Raw genomic sequence first — 19,656 nt, 5'->3', positions numbered from 1 at the left:
TTGACTATGATACTCCTATGAGTTTTCCTCATAGGATTTCTTTTAAATGGTGATTGATGGTTTTTTTCCATTTCTACTTTTCCCCCTTCTTCTAATGCTTCAGGATAATTTTCTTTATTTCTTGTATTATTGTATCAAGCTTCTTTTATTGATCATAACTTTCAGTTACTCCAATTATTTTTATATTTTCTCTTCTTGATCTATTCTTCAACCTATTGTTTTTCTTTTAAGGTGTTTCACTTTCTCTTCTACTTTTTCATTATACACCTTTTGTTTAATCGTTGCCTGATCTCTTATAATTTCACTGGCTTCATTTTGCCCAATTCTAATTTCAAGTTGTCATTTTCTTCCTTACAATTCTGGATCTCATTTTCTAGTTGGTTGACTTTCCTTTCATACCTTTCTTGTTTTTCTTGAATTATCCTTAGTTTCTTTTTTGAGTTTTTCCTCCATCTCTGTTTTTTGTTTTTTCTATATTTTTAAGGTCTTTTATAAATTTGTTTTGGGCAGGTGACCATTTGGTGTTACTCTATGTACACGCTATTTAAAATGAAGGCTTGCTATAATAAATGAGACCTCCATTGAATGACATTCAATAAGATACTTTTTTGAGTAGATGGAAACCCAGACTTATTTCTTGCTTCTGGTTTATGCTAGTTCTTCCTTGATAAGATATTCCATAAAAATATCTGTTAATATACTTTCAATTAAGTCCAATTTTATTTTTTTATTGACAACCTAGGAATCTCTTCCTGCACTATTCATTCCCTGCTCTATTCCTAGCCCAAATCTTCAATCAAGAGAAATTAGGTACATAAAACCAGAAAACCAGGTCAGAATAATTTGGGGTGCTCAAGTACAGATATTCCTTAAATATCATAAATGGGCAAATTTGCCCCTTCTGTCATTGGTCTTATCATAACTGGCCTTGCATTTTGTTTTTGCCTTGTTTCCCTAATTATATAGTAAGCTCTATAAGAGCTTCCTCTTTCCTCTTCTGGAATAATAAATATATGTGCCTAGCACAAAAAAAAATTACTAAATGAATTAATAAAATGAACCAAAGAAAAAATTTAATCAGTCTGACTAAAGAAAACGACAAGAGATCTATCTATATACAAAACCACATACAGTCTTCTCTCTGATGTTATAGAAACATATATGTGTGTGTGTGTGTATATATACATATATATATATATATATATGTAGACTTACTTTTGAAGTAAGTACTTGAAGAAGAGTAATAAGGTCATAAAACTGGTAGGAATCTTAGAGTTACCAAAAGATTGTATTCCATGGTTTAGCTCTTCTCCTTTGACCATCTTTATTTTCTTCTTTATTCACCCTCAGCATTTTTACTTATTCTCCCCCTTTCCTATCTTAGTTCAGCTGTCAAAAACCAACCTGTACTGGTCAACAAGATCCTATACTTTCTGTCAGGCACTTTGACATCTTGTCAGCAATGTTATACCCTCCCCCTGCCCCAACCCCATACCTGTCACTGACAATTCAACATGATCATTTGGAAAGAAGAATTATATGAAAAATAGTAAAGGAATACTTTAGGCAGTGTTTCTGAAATAGAACAAAAACTAAGAATTCTACATCTCTCTATAAAACTTGTAAGCAATAGAGTAATTTGAGTTGAATTGGAAATCTTGTTAAAAGTTAAAAATGAGGCTTGTCTCACTACATAAATGCTCTTCCTATTGTATGTGGGTCTTTTTTTACATTTTGGCTTGTTAATTATGGGCACAACTACTGAAACAAATGCCTCAATCAGTAAATAACAGGAGAATAATGTCTTGAAAATAAATCTCCCCAAACAGGCCTGATATATATATATATATGTACATACATATATATATATATAAGCACTTGGTTTGTGAAACCTGAACCAGCTTATTTTAAAAAGAATTCATATACTGCATGGATTTGAAACATGAAATCCACTTTAGCTAACAAGTCCCACAGAATAAATGTGCTTAGCATGGCTATTTATAGAACGCTAGTTGTTCAATAGCTTGAACATGACAATGACCTTTATAGATTATCTTGTAGTACTAGTTCAGCCCCCAAAGAGAGCCATTTATTCCACATCTTATTGAATATAAAAATATAAGTCATTTCTATATACATTTGTTACAGTGGTAAAATTTCAGAAAATTACAGAGTATGATAAGGTTGTACTTTTTTTCTTGGTCAAGACAATTTTCCAAGGGGCTTGGAATCCTTTTGTATTATTGGGTGTTTTTGATAATCATTGTTTTCCAAATCATTATAAGCTCTTGTAATAGTAATGAAATTTGTAGATCCCTTTGTATTGCTAAGCTAAGAGGTATTTAGCACCTAGTTTCAAATTAAGCCTCTTTTAAAGAAACAGAAGGTATGAACCTCAGTTGCTGACATAACAGGAAGGGGCTGAACAGGGAGGAGCCCCAGCTGGGAAAGTCAGAATTTCTTGCAGAACTTCTTGAAGAACTTCTTGGGATGAGCACCTGAAGGCTGGGCTGCTGCTCCTGGACTGGAACTTCCATGGAGAAAGTGATTTTGATTTTGAGAATGAAGCTTCTGAAGACTTCTGAGGGCCAGCTGAGGCTGCCCAAAGGACTGTTGGAGCTGCCAGAGGAAGCCTGACTATGGTGTCAGTGCTTTGTCTGTGTCTCTGTTAAGTTTTCTCTTCCCAGGAACAGAAGCTGTGAAGGACTTGAGGTGGACTGGATACTGTGAGCTTCATTATGTAGCAGGAACTGCAAGGAGAGCTGGAGAAGAAGCTGGGAGTTGTCTGCCTTTGAACTCAGGTGGCAGTTGGTTAGATTCAGGTGAGAGTTGGGACCATGGAAGAGGAATCATGGAAGCTGAAAGCCTGCCCTGAGTCAAGATGAAAAGAAAAAACATCTCTCTGAGTACTGAGTAGTGACTGATGAAATTGTGATTTACTTGTAACTGAGGGGTGGATGGCCTGTGTATTTTCCCCTACCCCTTAAGAGGGTACTGAGTAGTAACTGATGACTGAGTAGTGACTGATCTGTAACTTAGTATGCCCCATGGGTAGAGAACTTTGACCTTTTGTACTTTATGATTGAATGATCGAGTTACTAAATGATTGAGTTACCAAATGATTGCGCTTTGTTGAAAACTATTGTGACCACTTTGGTGAAAACTATGTGGCCATTTTAGTGATAAGCCATTGTGAATGCTGTATTTTGTTTTTCTGTAATATTGTAACATTGTGAATGCTGTACCTTGATTTTCTGTGAATGTTTTGCTTTGATTTGTTATTGAATAAATAGAGTGTTTGCTATACTATGTAATCAAAACCTCGAGAGCTGTTCACAGAAGCATTCTTCTGGAAAGCTGCTTATGCGTGGCTTTACAACTCTCAAAAATAAAGGTCACAGTAGATGAATTTGTATGCTGAAAATATCTTTGTAGAAGCATTGTTGTTCAATTATGTCCAACTCTTTATGACCCCATGGATCATAGCATGCCTATACTTGTCCATCAATTTTTCTTGGCAAAAATACTGAGTGGTTTACCATTTCCTTCTCCAGTGGATTAGGTAAAAAGAAGTTGTGACTTAACTAGTTATACAACTAGTGAGTGTCAGAGGTCAGATTTGAACTGTGCCTCCAGGCCCAGCACTTTATCCAGTTGCCTACCTTCCTCTGGAGGAAGCATTGTATACTGTAAAGGATACTTGATAAGTTCAAGTCACTCACTCATCCTCTTGAAGCCCAAATTTCTTGATTTATAAAATAGAAATGATAATCCTTAGACTATCTTCTCCATGGGAATGCTATGAGGATTAAATGAGAAAATGACTATAAAATGATCCATAACTAAGAAAAGTGTTTGGGGGTCCCTAGAATATAATATAAAAATTAAAGCAGTACTATCCTGGTACCCATAGGCTACACTGCTTAAATTATTTCTCTGACAAAGGTATCAGGGGATATTTTATGGATGGCTATATAGGCCCTTTTTGAAGTTGTCTGAGGACATTTCATATATAACACTTTTCAATTCCATGAATTAAATATGTATTAAATAACTACCAAGTAAAATGGACCATACGAAAGAAAAGGAGGGGATACAAAGATTTTTTTAAATGGCATAATCTCTGTCCCTAAGGATGTTAATGCCTAGTGGGTGTGGTAGGATACAACATAACACACAAATAAGCTAATTAAAGCTCCCTCCTATTTAACCCTCCTCCCCTAGGATGGGTTAAGTCTCTGGGGATGGGAAGTAGTTTAGTGTCAGAGTTTAGCTCAGTTCCTACAGGGCACAAACCCAAATTCCAAGTCTAAAATACCACCTCACCAGCTCATCCCAGGACCATTGGCTTCCCAAGGCTTCTCTGACAGGGTATCTGGCTACAACATCCTACCTGGAATACTGGATCCAAGATCATTATTACTTGAATTCTAGATTCACTGGATATTGCTGTTAGCTGCTGAAACTAAGAAAGACAAAAACATAGAGCAAAGAGATCTCTGATCCATTTCATGGAGCCAAGGTAAAAGGAGATAGGGAAGGTATCACCAGTCTCGGTTCAATTAATGGCACCCTTGCTGTGGGTGAACTGTGTAATCTTCACCTTTCAGATGTAGCAGGTAAGAGCAATCATAAGAAGGGTACAGTCTGGTTGTTTTTACAGATACAGCCTGTTCTAGCTAGTCAATCTATTAAAGTAGGCTACGAGGAAGGAAGCAGGGTCTCTCCATTTTAGGTAATCTAAGCATATTTGGGGGCTTTCTTCATACAAAAGAAGGTAAAAAGCATTTTTCAAGCACCTACCATATTACCAGGAACTTCACAAATTTCTCATTTGATCCTTACAACAACCCTAGAAAAAGTTGCGACTATTATCTCCATTTTGCCATTGAGGAAACTGAGGAAGACAGAAATAAAGTGATTTGCCCGGGGTCAAAACACTAGTAAGTGTCTGAAACCAGATTTGAACTTCCTGACTTCAGGACTAGAAATCTATGCATTAGGTCACCTACTTATCTCCCTTATACTTCTACCATAGAAGAAGAATTTTTTAAAGTGTTGTTGTATGATATAAGGAAGAGATTCTTAAGGACTGCTAATTTTCAAAGAGGAAGCAGTCTTTTAAATGGAAGGATGGGTAAATAGAGTGACAAACAGGTAGATGATAGAGATAACTAGGTATATAGATAATAGTTAAATGATTGGTCTATGTAGATAGATAAGCAGGAAAGAAGGGAAGGAGGAAGAGAGTGAGAAAAGAAAGAAAGAAGGAAGGAAGGAGAGAAGGAAGGAAGGAAGAAAGAAAGGAAGGAAGGAAGGAAGGAAGGAAGGAAGGAAGGAAGGAAGGAAGGAAGGAAGGAAGGAAGGAAGGAAGGAAGGAAGGAAGGAAGGAAGGAAGGAAGGAAGGAAACAAGCATTTATAAAGCACCTATATGTTGGATACTGTACTTTATACTTCACAAATACCTCATTTAATAGATAGAATGATGATAATAGCAAGATAGGTTGATTAACAGATAAATGGATAGATACATAACAGCGAAAGTCATAGTTTTGTATACAACCTCTAAAATATCATAGGTATTGAAATTTGTTTATGCATACCAAGTTTAAAATAAATCTTCACATGCTTTTTTTTTCCTTTTAAATACTCCGGAAGTTGTTTGCAAATCTCCCAGAAAAGGAGTAATTAAATGTGTATATTGACATCAGAAAACAGAAAGAAAGCCTGCAGGATTCTAGGTATATGTCAAGGTCTTCAGAGTCTAATATCCTGGGTCGTTTAATAATGACCAAAGAAGGCTCACAATGATTTCTGGGTGAGATGACATCTGAAGTAAATCAACTAGCACCTGGACTTGGTTCAGTATTCTGCAGAATTCATCAGATCTATGTTAACTCTGAGATATTTCACTTTAAGGAATGATAGCAAATGCTTCCATTGTCCTATAGACAGTGTTGTTACCAAGTTAAGATGTTAAAATTTTCCTATACCAAAATAAAATTATGGTGTGAATACTTTCATTTCATCTTACCTTGTCTTTAACCACTGGGGGGGAAAATTACTCTCACACTACATTTGATTTAATTAACAATTCAACTGATACATTAATTACTATCAATACAGAAGAAAGGAACATATCTTTTACAAGTAGAATTAATGATGCTTCTTTGGAGACTGATCAAATTACCTTTAATTTTAGAAATGACATTGAGAATTCAATTTATTTCAATAAATCTATATTAAGTGCCTAGATGATAGAAAGCACACATAAGAAAGCAACCGAGAAAGTAATGGCAATGGAAAGCATGACAATTAAGATTCAGTTAAAGAAACTGAAGGCATTTAAACTAGAGAATAGAAGACTTAGGAAGAACATGATAATTGTCTTCAAGTTTTGAAGAGATGACAAATTAGGAAAGGGATTAAAGGTGTCCTTATTTGTCCCCATGAGCAAAACTAGGAGCTATGATTGAAAGTCAAAGGGAGAGAGACTTCATTCAATTTCTTTAAAAAAAATCTCCTAACAAAGCTGTTCAAAAATGGAATAAGCTGCCTCAGAAGGTAGCAAGTTTCACCTGATTCAAGGCCTTCAAGGACAGGCTAAATGACCATTTATAAGAGCTGCTGTAAAGCGGAGGTGTCACACGCATGGCCCATAGATATCATGCAGCTCACAAACCTCCTGAGTATGGCCCAAACCAATTTAAAATGTAATTGGTAAATATTTAACAAAATACAAGAAAACATGGGTAATATAACATTTTAAAACAATCAATATGTGGCCTGAAGGAATCTTTTTGTATTATTGATGGGTTTCATTTCTACTTGAGGTTCACAGTATTGCTACAGAAAGATTGCCATTCAGTCATGGGTTGGAGTATATGACTTACGAAGAAGTGTCTTCCATTAATTTCAGAAATATTGATAAGTAGATTGGTGATAGTTAGATATTAAGTGTTTACTATGTATAAGATATTGTCCAATGGTCCTTGCTTTTCTCAGTATAGGCCATTCCTCCTACCAATAAAGATTATTTCCCTTGCTTGATTTAGTAGATAATCTGTATGAGTTGATGTTATCCCTCTCAAAAAGAATTGTCACCTAGAAGCTGACCTTCCTCTCCAAAGTTAGGTAAGCTAATCCTCAAAAGACAGACAGACAGATAACCTATCACCAGGGCCTGCCAGGAATTGTGCTGTGCTGTCATAAACCTTCAATTCTACTCTCAGCCACCTCTTTACCACATTGAGGCATTGGAGTAGCATGACTAAATCCCTTGCCTTTAAACATGGCAATTTAAAATATAAGTTGGAATAGTCCATTCCATCATATGGCAGCTGATTAAATGGTAGATTGCTTTTGGAAGGATTTTTTTCCAACTCAGTTGGAAAAGTTTCTAACAGTCCCTATAGCGTGTTTCAACACCTCTTTCTAAGTTCTTGCCCAGAAATGAATTGCAAAGAAATTGATTTGGAGGTGCCACTGACTGAAAATTTTCTTTGAGGCACTGCAAGAAAGAAATAACAACAAAATGAAACCAGAATTCTTTTACTCAGAAGATTATATGTTTCTTGATCCAATAAGTAATATATCAGGCCCCAAACTGCCATTCAATTTTATTACTTCAATCAGATAAGTTCCTTAGTTGGAAAGAACTAGATAGCTTAATCATAGTGGTTGAATTAGTTTAGTTTAGCTTAGTTTTATAGATTTAATTAATTTTTCTAATTAACAACACTTTTCTCTCTTACTCAACCTCCATTGAACTGACTCTCTAAATGAATGAATGAACAAATGAATGAATGAAGTTCCCATAATAAATATTCATAATCAAACAATATCCCTTTTGGCCATGTCTAAAAATGTATGTTTTGTTTTGCACTTTCAGTCCATCACCTCTCTCTGGGTAGCATACTCTTTGGAATTGCAATCGTTCATTGCATGAGTCAGAGTTCTCATATCTTTCATATTTTCTTCATAATGTTATTGTTACTGTAAAAAAAATAACCAATTTTACATATGGCTTGCCTGGGATAGCTGAACTCCCCCATTCAGACTATAGACTCTGTCCAATCCTCCACAGGCACATCATCTGTTAAGATGGAAGGAAGATGCTGTTAAAGGTATATCTATGAACCACTTGATACTTATGACCTAAATCAGCTTAGATTTTCTGAATTGCCTCTAGAGATTAACTGAATCAGAATCAATCCCCAAACTCACTCCTTTTAAAGAAACTTAATAAATGCTCATCAGCATTGGGAACTGAAGTGATTTGTCCATTGTCTCTCAGTTAATAAATGTGGTCTTCCTCGCTCCACTGCAGTATAAACTATGTGCTCACATAAATGCACAACTTTGAGAATGCTATTGGGATTTTTTTAAGTTCTTGTTTTCTTTTCTTTTTTTTTCTTTTTTCTTTTTTGCTTTTTGGAGGGGGGAAGGCAGAGCAATTGGTGTTAAGTGACTTGCCCAAGGTTACACGGCTAGTAAGTATTAAGTATCTGAGATCATATTTGAATTCAGGTCCTCCTGACTCCAGGGCCCATGCTCTATTCACTGCACCAACTAACCATCCCCAAAGTTCTTATTTTCTTAAATTTCAAATGAAACACTAAAAATTTCATAGATTATAATTTCAATTTCTAGTTTCCTTGAAAAGAAAGGTCATGGAGGAAAAGCATGCATAATGAAGTGTGATGATTTTAAACCTCGGGTCCTTGAGTTATTTGTTGGATTTTGATGGACCCCTCTCTTCTACCCACAAAACACTCAGTTATTCTTATAAATAGGCATTTTAATTATATTGTTATCCAATCAATTCACTTCTTTGAGGATATAACAACAATCTGCCACAGTTGAAGATACCTTGGAGTATTGCATTTTTTTTTTTTTTGGAATTCCGGCTAGCAGTGAAGAGAGCTGTGTCTTATTCTGATGGATTGACCTTGAACAAGTTGTTCATCCTCTCATATCTTATTTTCTTAGTAAGGGAAACTGGGAATTGTAACACTTGTCACTTCATACCTCACATGGGTGTTGTCAGCTTTATCCAGGTCAGGTTTATAAGGGGCCTTGAGATTCTCAGATGTAGGGTATTATAAAGATATGAAATGCTCTTATTAATAATTCATTCAAGTTAAACTTAGACTCAGCACACATGCAGGAACTTATGTAGATGTTTGAAGATACCATCTCATAAACTGAGATGAAAATTCCTTTTAAAATCACAGGACTTATTTATTATTTCTGAACATGACACAAGTTCTCTTACTCCTCCAATTCTCCTGTGTTTACTTAAGTATACTTTGTATTGCTCAGGATAATGTAAATTCCTTGATGCCAGTGCACTTTGTGCACATTTTTTTTCCCTTTTTGTCTTTAAATCCTTAGCACAATGTCTTTGGGGGGGAGGGGCTAGGTCTCCTACTTCATCAATAGATTTCATCAATCTCTACAAATGAAAATTAGTAAATGTTCTGCAACTCATCATTTTAAGAGAGTTGCCCAGGGCACTTAGATGATAAGTGCTTTTGCCAAGGGTCACACAGCCTGTGTATCAGTGATAGGACTTGAACTCAGGTCTTTTTTACTCTCTATCCACCTTACTATGTGCCTTTCATTGTACAGATAGTAAGCATTTAACAAGTATTTGCTGAATAAGCAAATTTATTGTTGCACTTATATCCCCCCCCTCTTCCTTTTACCTGCTTATACAATAAGAGGATCAATATTTTGAGGGAGGGTTTTGGCTAGAATGTTTTTTCTTATTACTTTGGAGGAAATTTCATTTTTTAAATTGCTGCCAGGGATTTTGAAGGATGAGCATGTATAGATCAGAGATACCCATCTAAATCTGGGTAGCAACAGGACCAAGGAACTCTTCCAATAAGCATGTTTAGATTTTGAAAGGCCCTTCTTCTATTTGTGGGCAACTCTAATTTTAGCAAATCCAATATGGATGAAATTAATATAGTGGTCTGAGATTATCTGTGAAGGAAGTTAGTTTGTGGACTGAGTCTGATTCAGCTGACCTACAGAAACAATTCAGAAAACCTAAGTTGTTGTAGGGTAAGAAGATTCAAGGATATCCTTAGAATCATGGCATCTTCCTTCCCCTCAATAGATTGTATCCTGTAAAGCAGACAAAGTTTAAATTAATCTAGTTAAGTTTCATTTTTTACTTTAATTTTTTTATATTAACAAGCCTTTTCTCTTCCTCCTGCTACCCTAGTTCCACTGCATTATAACTGAACAAATGAACGAATGAAGCTCTCATAAGAAACATGAATAATCAAGCAAGGCATATTCCCTAATGGCCATGCCCAAAAAATGTATGTCTCATTCTCCCAAAGAAAAGAAGTTATATATTATCCTATAAGCAATAGGGAACTACTAGTTTCTTGGGGAAGGTTTTTGGGAATTTAGGTGGTAAGGTGGATAGAGTACTGGACCTGGAGTCAGAAAGATTGATCTTACTGAGATCAAATTTGGCCTCAGACACTTAACATCTTAGTGGGACTCTGGACAAAACACTTACCTCCATTTGCCTCAGTTTCTTTATCTGTAAAATAAGCTGGAGAAGAAAATGACAAACCACTCCAGCATCATTGCCAAGAAAACCCCAAATGGGGTCACAAAGCGTCAGACGTGATTGAAAAATTACTGAACAATAACAAGGTTTCTTTAAAAAAGAAATTATGGAGTCAGACTGGAGCTTCAGTGGTACTCCCTAACCCTAGAGCTCCTTCCTCCCTCTGATTGAAGAGGATAAAGACTAGACATTGGAGACTTGCTCTTAGATCATCCCTTTAAGGAGGGGAACCAGCGCTTCCTTCTCATTCTTTCCCACCTGCCAGCATTCCTCTATACTTCATCATTATCCTATGCCAGGTACCTTTCTTTGGTCTACTTCCCTTCCACCCCTGTATGGTATCTGTTATCTAGGGTTGTTGTGAGGCCTATATACAATAAATGTGTATAAAGTATTTTGTAGACCTTATATCATTATATAAAGGACTGCTATTATTATTCCATAATATGTTCACATATGGAAAAAAGAAACCGGAATAATACTTAACTATTTTACTGATAAACCTCCAATTATACATTGTCTGCAAGTATTCGAAAAGAAAATATCCCAGATATAATATCTTCAGAATAGTTCAATATTTTTGAGGGTATGAATTCATAACTTCTACAAGTGACTATAATTTGAAAAATAAATATTTTTAAAGCAAGAAACATGCTTATTTACACATTTGTTTTATTTAACTAAAGTACTTTTTAAACCTTTTCTCTATGTCTGACCTTTGTTGTTGTTTTTACTTGTTTCAGTCATGTCCAACTATTCATGACCCCATTTGGGGTTTTCTTGGCAAAGATACAGGAGTGATTTTCCATTTGCTTCTCTACTTCATTTTATAGATGGGAAAACTAAGACAAAAATAAATAAGTGACTCGTCCAGTGTCCCACAGCTAGTAAATGTCTAAGGCCAGATTTGAACTCAGGAGGATGTCTTCCTGACTGTAAGGGTTACGGGATTTAAAGATCTTCCATGCCCCGTTGGACTTGCTGATGTAGCAGGAAGGGGCGGAGCAAAAGGAAGCAGAAGCCAAGCTGGAGTTCCTGCGGTGGCTGGCGGTGGTGGCGACGGCAGCAGCAGCAGCAGCAGAGGCAGCGGCAGCGCGAAGCCCTTTTTGACTTAGCCAGAATTTCTGCTAAGGACTCCTGCTGAGGACTGCCAGGGGCCAGAGCTGCTGGGAGCGCGCTTCCCGGACGCTGGGTGGTTGCTGTGAGTGGGGAGAGGAGGACCTTTGCCTGAGGTAGCCTGTTCTGTTTTAAAGGCTTGAAAATGTGGGTGCTTTCTACTTTATCTACCTGTGCCAATGTCATAACTACTCTGATGGCTTTCACTTTCTGGTTTTGGGACTCAGTCTTTTGGTATCTTAATAAATTTTCTAGTTTATTCCCCCATATGGCAAGCATGACGTATTTTGTGATGGATAATTATATCAGAGTATCTGTAATCTCCATAGGCATTGTGAATATGGCATTGCTGATACACTGACTCCAGGCTATGTGTTCTATCCACTGTGCCAACCAGTTGTCCTTTTGTATATATAGGGTTTTTCAAACATCTTAAGGCAGTTTTAAGCCACTGAGGCTTAAGCCAGCACTAAGACTTTTGGGACACCCAGTATTTTCAGGGTTAATTTTCTTTCTTTCTTTCTCTTTTCTTTTTTATTTCTTATTTTTTGCAGAAAATTTTGATAAAGTAGTTCATAATCATTCAGATCCAACTTTTTCCCCCAGAAATAGAACTATAATATAAACAGAATTTTAAAGATAATCGCTGTGGAAGTGATTTGTTCTTTTCTGGTGTGGCATCAATCTTTCATATAGAATTTTGTAGTTGTGTGCACTAAATCTACCCAAGTTTAAAAAAATGTATTGTTCTTTTCCTTGGAAAATACATAGAAGGTTCAGAGTTCACATTCTTACTAATGACCTGACATTTGTAGTTAATTGGAAAAACAAAGCTGAAGGAGGTTTAGAAAAAGAAATACGGACAAGAATTCATTCAAATCCTTCACAACCACTATCTCCTTTTTTTGTACTGTGGAGAGATGGATGCTTACTATGCCAATGCCAATATGTAGTTCACTCACCAGGCACTAACACTGACCATTAGGATGGTGCTTCCTTCCTAAAACACTGCATGATGATACAGCACCATTGCAATATGGAGCCACTAAAATGTAGAGATTTGGGGATAATAAACCTGAGTGTTCTCTCCAAATTGAATTTCCACAGGATGGTTATTCCAAAAAACACATGATATAATGTCACTGGTAGTTTTGTCAAAAGGAGAGGGGAGGAAATGCAGATGAAATACAACAACGAGATTTGAAGAGACCTTATTGGCAGATCTCTGATCCCTAGCAGCATGCCATTCAGAGATTATGCTGCAAAATATGATTGAGTAATTCAATAAAGAATTTTTTATTGGTAAACAATGTTTTAAAGATCAAGACTGCAGTGTCTAGATGCCAGTATAATTTCTTTAAAATCAAGATAATGTGAACAGTGTTTTCAAAATGAAAGCCAACAAGCAACTGGCAGATTTATAAAGGAGACCATCTTTATGCACCATATGAGCAGATAATTCATTAAATAAAGTTTTATTGTTTGCCAAGTGGGAAACAATAAAAATGTGCCAAAAAAGAGAGAGATAATACCATGTGGCTAGAGACAAACCACACTGTGCTCACTACTAATAATTTCCTGTCTCTCTAATAAGTGTTGCTGAAATCATACCTTCCTGAAAGTCAAGTACATTCTCTTTATGAGCTTTATAAGGTTCTTCATCAGATGCTATTTAATAAGATCTTATATTTTCCTAAAGAAATAGCTTTAGTGCTATCTCAACCTCTAACACTGGGTCATGTGCAGAATTTGATTCTTTTAATGTCCTTATTGAGAAGACAGATAATCTGTAGAACTTTTAGGGAGTACCAGTGTTCAGAGGCCAAAATTATGCTGTCATATGGGGGGGGGTACTGTCTCCATTATTAAGTGACTTGAAGTCAACTCTTGATGCTTAACAGTTCATTATTGACATCTATATTGTTCTTTGTTGCTTTGTGTATTTCATGAAATACTGGACATTTTGTCAGGACCTTTTTCTTGTGTTGAAGTAGTAGAGGGGACAACATAGGGAGTATTTTCTAGTGTAACCTGTCACTGGTTGGCTGAGCTGTCAGTCAGTATTAGGCTACCCAGCAGGGAAACAACACCCAATTAAAATAATCTCTGGCTGCACTGATGCTAATGGACAGCTCAGTAAGCCAGAGACATTGATGGAAAAAAAGAGAGAAGAAGCCATCTCTTCATCAGTAGTCAATTTCAGTTTAGGAGCAGTTTGTAAATTATAAGACATTTTAGAATAGCATATACAATGCATGTGCATTCATATACAGACCATGATCTCCCACCTTCTCCCAGGGAAATATTAGCACAAAATCCTTTCATACACCCCTGAATGAGTCAAAAAAAAAGTCTTCAAGATTCCCTTGCCATGATGTATGTTTTAGAGCATCCATCTTGAATCACAGTAATAATAATTCTATCCTTCAAAAGGTAGAGGAAGCAAAGAGAGGAACTCCTTTTACGAATTTAATTCTTAACAAGAAACAAGTCACTGGAGTAACAATGATGGGAACTTTGTGGTAAAGAGACCATTCCATCACAGAGTTTGTGATAGAGGGGAGAAAATCTGGGAATTGTTCAACTTTCACCCTACATTTTGGGAAAGCAGATTTTAAAGTCTTCAAAAAAAGAAGGTAGGATCCCATAGACTAAAGCCCTATAATGAATGTTAACCTAAAATGGATGTCAAGTTCTCAAAAATGAAATTCTAAAGAACATATAGGGAAATGTTTCTAGGGATGATGGAAAAAGGAGTTGTGGGAATACTGAACTCACCAAAGATTTCAGTTTTTAATACCCTGGATTGGTTGAAAGAACAAGGGATAACTAATAACAAGCCTGTGTTCTCCAATCATATCATCATAATGTCAAATGAAAGTTAAGGTAGCCTGACACCTTAGATAGATATCTTGTAGCAAATTTATGTGAGGATATAAACAAGAGTCAGAATGGAAAGGATGGATATGCTATGATCAACATGTTTGGAAAAAATGCCCACATCAATGAAATCAGATTCATTGGAGTATAAATAGAAGATGGAGGAGGGAGACAGATAATTGAATACAAGACTGGGTCACAGTCCTTCAGAAAGCCTACAGTTGGCACTTCCACTTCATTTCCTCTCACACCCTTCTAAACCCTCTGTAATCTGACATCTGACCTCATAATTCAACTGAAACTGCCATTGCCAAAGTTACCAGTAATCTCAAAATTGCCAAGTAGAATGGGCTTTTCTCAATCCTGAGCCTCCATGACCTTTCTGCTGTATTTAACACTATGGATTATCACCTCCTTTGGGATATTCCCTCCTCTCTAGTTTTTTTTTTTTCTGACACTACTCTTTCTTCCTTCTCCTCTTAGTCATCCAACCACTGCTTTTTAGTCTCCTCTGCTGATTCTTCATCTATATCACAACCAACCATGGCTATTCAACTCTTCCCCTCCCCCCCCCATGACTCTTGGTTGGGTTCCCTTCAACTTTTACTTTATCCCATCTCACTGGGTGATATCATCAGCTTCCATGCATTAAATTATTATCTCCATACTGATGACTTCCATCTCTCTTCATCCAACCTTAGCCTCTCTCCTGAACTACAATTATGTATCTCCAATAGCCCCTTAGATATGTTCAATTGAATGGTCTGAATTCAACATGGCTAAAAAAAAGAGCTCATTGTATTTCCATCCAAACCCTTCCCCATTTCCAACTTCCCTATTACTGTCCACCATCCTCCCAATCACCCAGACCCAAAACCTGGGCGTCATCATTAAGTCCTCACTCTCACTCATCACACATATGCAATCCATTGCTAGATCTTGTTGAATCTGTCTTCATAACATCTCTCCAATATGCCCCCCTTCTCTCCACTTATGCAACCACAACCAATTCCTCATTAGCTCTTGCCTGGATTACTGAAAAAACCTTATAACTAGTCTCCCTGCCTGAAGCATATCCCATTCCAATTCATTATCATTTGCTGAGGCTATCTTTGTAAAGTATAAATCTAACATGCCTTTCCCCACCTTCTTTTAATGTGGCTGACTGCTTGTTGGGTCCAGGACCTTCTGATTCTCTGCTTCAAGAAAGGATTCAGAATGAATTGAGGGTCAAATTTATGAGTAGCCTACAAGTTTTAATTTTAATTTTTTGTCCAGTCCTGTGATTTCATCAATGTAAAGAATTCCTTCTATCAATGCAGATCACCAAATATCTTACACCATAGAATATTAAAGAGTTACCTGGGACATGGAGAGGTTAAAAGACTTGCCTTTGGTAACATAAACAGCAAGTCAGAGGCAGGACTTGAACCCAAGTTGTGGTTTGGTTGATATATTGTTGTATATTGTTGTGGTCTGGTGACATACAGACAGATAGATAGATACATAGAGACACACATAAATAAAGGAGAAAAAGGAGAAGAGAGAGAGAGAGAGAGTTACACCTATGCCAGGCACTATGCTAACTGTTGGGAATATAAATCCAAGTCCCTTCCCCTCCCACCCCAATAAAAGAGGAATCCCTACCCCCTTAAGGGGCATACATTTTAATGGCAGAAGATAAGACATAAGAGTTGAAAAGCTTTTGGGAGGGGGAGGAACCTGCACAGGGGAAAGGTGGAAAAGCTGGCAAATCAAGAGTGGAGGCAGCAGAGAAGTGAGTTTTGATCTGTGTACTTCCTCAGATAGATGTTCTATGCAGGAGCTCACCAAGCAGAGGAGAGAGGCAGAGGAGTAGAAGTATCTCCATTGTAAGAAACTTGCTTTGGCAAAGCTATAGAAAGTCCCTTGCAGTCAGGAAAGGATCTGGATGGCAATGAGGTTCTCTATACTTAGCTACACTGCTCCTGGCAGAGTAGATATGATTTGTTACTAAGTTCATACTCAAAGCTGTTCTAGCTTTCTAAACCTTATAAACTTCATGTTTCATGGACCATAACCTTCAGTAAACCCAAAGTTACCCCAGAGCCATGATGAAATATAGTAGTAGGACCACTGAAAAATACCAAAGCTATATCAAAGATACTAGTCTGACCTGAAAGCAAACACACCAAAAAACTGACTATTCAGTTATAATCCATTTGATCTGTTATGCATGAATCATATTCTAATTATATTATAGATATTGGAAAATTATGAGAGGAAATATATTATGGAGAATAATGGAAAGGATAAAAAGTCATAACTATATGCCAAACACCATGACAAGTGTGGAGATATAAGTAGAAAAGGGACACAGTTCCTTTGCTTTAAAAGATCTTACTTTTTAATTAGGAAAGACAACACATAAAGGAAAGCTCATCTGAAGGTGCTACTTAGAGCAGAGTGGCAGTGAGAATGGCAAGTCCATGGGTGCTTAGGATATAGTCACATGTCAAATGGCAATACCTCTTGGAAGTCCAGAGAGAACAGCAGTAGAGATGTGAAAATCTGGTAGAGCCAAATGTTGTAATGAAAGGGTAGCAATGCCCAGTGGGACCCTATCTTACAAGAAGGATTGTGGTTTGTGATTCCCTACTAATCCAGTGTGAGAAGCTATGTCTGCCCCACCAAAAAAAGGAAGAAAGGGAGATGGAGGATCCTGACACATGACCACTATGCTATGAGGAATGGACCTAAAGATCACTGTAGAACAATAACTCCTGCTTCCCTTCTGAGAGTGTGAAAAGTAAGGGATCACCATCCATCCAGGAAGGGAAGAGGGAGCTATCATGAAGGATGGGCATTTATAATGCTCTACTGGGCTCTATAGCATCTGCTGGGGTCTAGTTAATAAATAACAGGAATTATTTTGAGTCTGGAATATCTGAGTTCAAGTTTATCCTCCAAATACAGAATAAATGTATGAAGCAGGCAAATCATTTAACCTCTCAATGTTACAGGCAGTTAAAGTCATAAATTAGAGATAAGTTGCTGATCTTTATCAGTGAAGCATTTCTCACATTGCTGAAATCATAGGTTGGAACAAAATAATAGAAATATTCTATGAAGACAGAGACCATGAAGCTTTTTATCTATATATTCTCAGTGCCTGAATTATTATTGCATTGAATTTGTTTGTTGGAGTTACTTCCTCTATTCTAAAAAGCATAAGAGAAAAAAATAAATGAATTCATTATAAGAGGCTGGTGGAAAATTTAGGCTTTGCAAATTTTGATTTAATTATTTTGAAAGAAAGAAGAAAGCAAAAAAACAAGTTCCTATTGAGCAGAGCTTAATTATTTTGTTTAACTCATTAAAGAAAATAGTCCTAATAGCTTGGGATTGCAATAAATGGCTCCATGCAATAGGCAATGCTCTGAATTTAGGCCATAAAAACACTGCAATTTCTGAGAAGTTATCTTAATTAAGCACTTCTGATAGGCACACAACTCCTGTTTACATAAGATGTGGAACTGATCACAAACTCTATTGGGTCCCATGGAAGAAGATATAAAAAGTATGTATTCTTGTCTGGAGGGAGATAAATGGTGGCCAAGCAAAGTTGGCAATGAAAAGAAGGGAATGTACCAGATGGTCCCAGTTACATAAACTCTTTAGACAAGGGGTGGAAATTGATTTCTCCTTAGACTATGCAGAAGGGATTGTACTAATTAATCAGATTAATACTTTGTTCCATCATTAAAAGGGACAAGCTTTTGAGAAGGTATTGGAAAAGGGGACAGTGACTAAGAAGACAAAAAAGCAGTCATTTTCAGAATTAGTCCTCCCATCCAAACTCTCAAAAGGGGAAATGTAACAAAAATACAGTAATTAAAGCTGAAATAATAAAAACTAACTTAAAAAACAGAAGCATGGCACAAGACAAAAACCTTACTCAATACCATAGAAGAAATGATGTAACTGTAATTCTCACTTGCCCTACCCACCACACACACCAGGAGCACTTTGCATAATCAAATTGGCAGGTTTCTATTTCCAGTTTAGAGTATGATGGTCCTCTGGAAGCAGGAACTCAATTTGAATCTTCCACATTCCACAAGAGGTGGAAAACACTGATCCTGACTAAACCAGAAAATAAAAGAAATACAATTATGTAAATGAGGGAGGGAAGTAGTAAATATGGAAGTGCTTAACCACCTTTAAGAGAACCAACTTCTCATGTCCAAAGAAAAAGAGACTCATAACCTAGCTTCGGTTAGACCTCTCTGATTGAAGTTTATAGAGCGTAGAAATCTAGTCAGGGCCTTATAGGCCTCCTAACTAGAAGAGTCTGAGGATGATTGAACTCAGCGATCAGGTAGAAGAAAATGTGGGTGTTCTACAGATAGAAAGAAATGGTACAGGCCAGAGAGCGAACAGGTAACAAATCAATCAGTCAACAAAGTTATTAATCAGTCATTGTGCTAAGTGCTGACAATACAAAGAAGGGCAAAAACAAGAAGTTGAGAGGGGGAAAAATGCTTATTAGTTGGGGAAGAAAATAAATTTTTGAAATAACAAGGAAGCAAAGGCAATTCAAAGATATAAAAATAAAGAAAATGTGGTGAAATACAAACCCATAAGAATAAAAATAAACTTACTTGTCATTAAATGAAGGTCACATATGAAAAATGTCGAGGGGAAGAAGACAAATTCAATTAATATATCTGCATTTCTGCTCCTTAAAGAATAGGAATTTAATAATAAATACTTTTCACAAAAAGCATACCAAACATAATTTAACCTTAATTTGATGATTACCCCTTTTTCTATTTGAGTTTGACGCTTCTGGTTCAGGAACTGAGTTCCTCCAAACTCACTAATCCAAAATGAAGGGAAGTACAATATTATTCTGAAGCATCTCAATATCCTTATATTATCAGCAGCTAGGTGGTCCTAATTATGATAGAATACTGAGCCAGGAATCAGGAATACCTGAGTTCAAGTCTGATCTTAAACACTTACTAGATGTGTGAAGTCACTTAATCACTATTTCCCTCATTTTCCTCAACTGTCAAAC

General features: G+C 36.6%; 1 long non-coding RNA gene across 1 annotated transcript in view; it reads right to left on the bottom strand.

Moving 5' to 3' along the window:
- Positions 1-1,863: 1,863 nt before the first annotated feature.
- The window catches only part of LOC138160143 (uncharacterized), a 361,415-nt gene continuing 343,622 nt past the window's right edge, over positions 1,864-19,656 (bottom strand). The window contains exon 4 of the long non-coding RNA XR_011168086.1: positions 1,864-2,871. This is a non-coding gene — a long non-coding RNA (uncharacterized lncRNA). The remainder of the gene's footprint in view (positions 2,872-19,656) is intronic.

The sequence above is a fragment of the Petaurus breviceps genome, unplaced genomic scaffold (genome assembly GCF_028583685.1).
Source record: "Petaurus breviceps papuanus isolate PSGF00001 unplaced genomic scaffold, PetGlider_PUasm1.0 179, whole genome shotgun sequence".
Lineage (NCBI taxonomy): Eukaryota > Metazoa > Chordata > Mammalia > Diprotodontia > Petauridae > Petaurus > Petaurus breviceps.
This window is presented reverse-complemented; position numbering and strand designations above follow the sequence as displayed.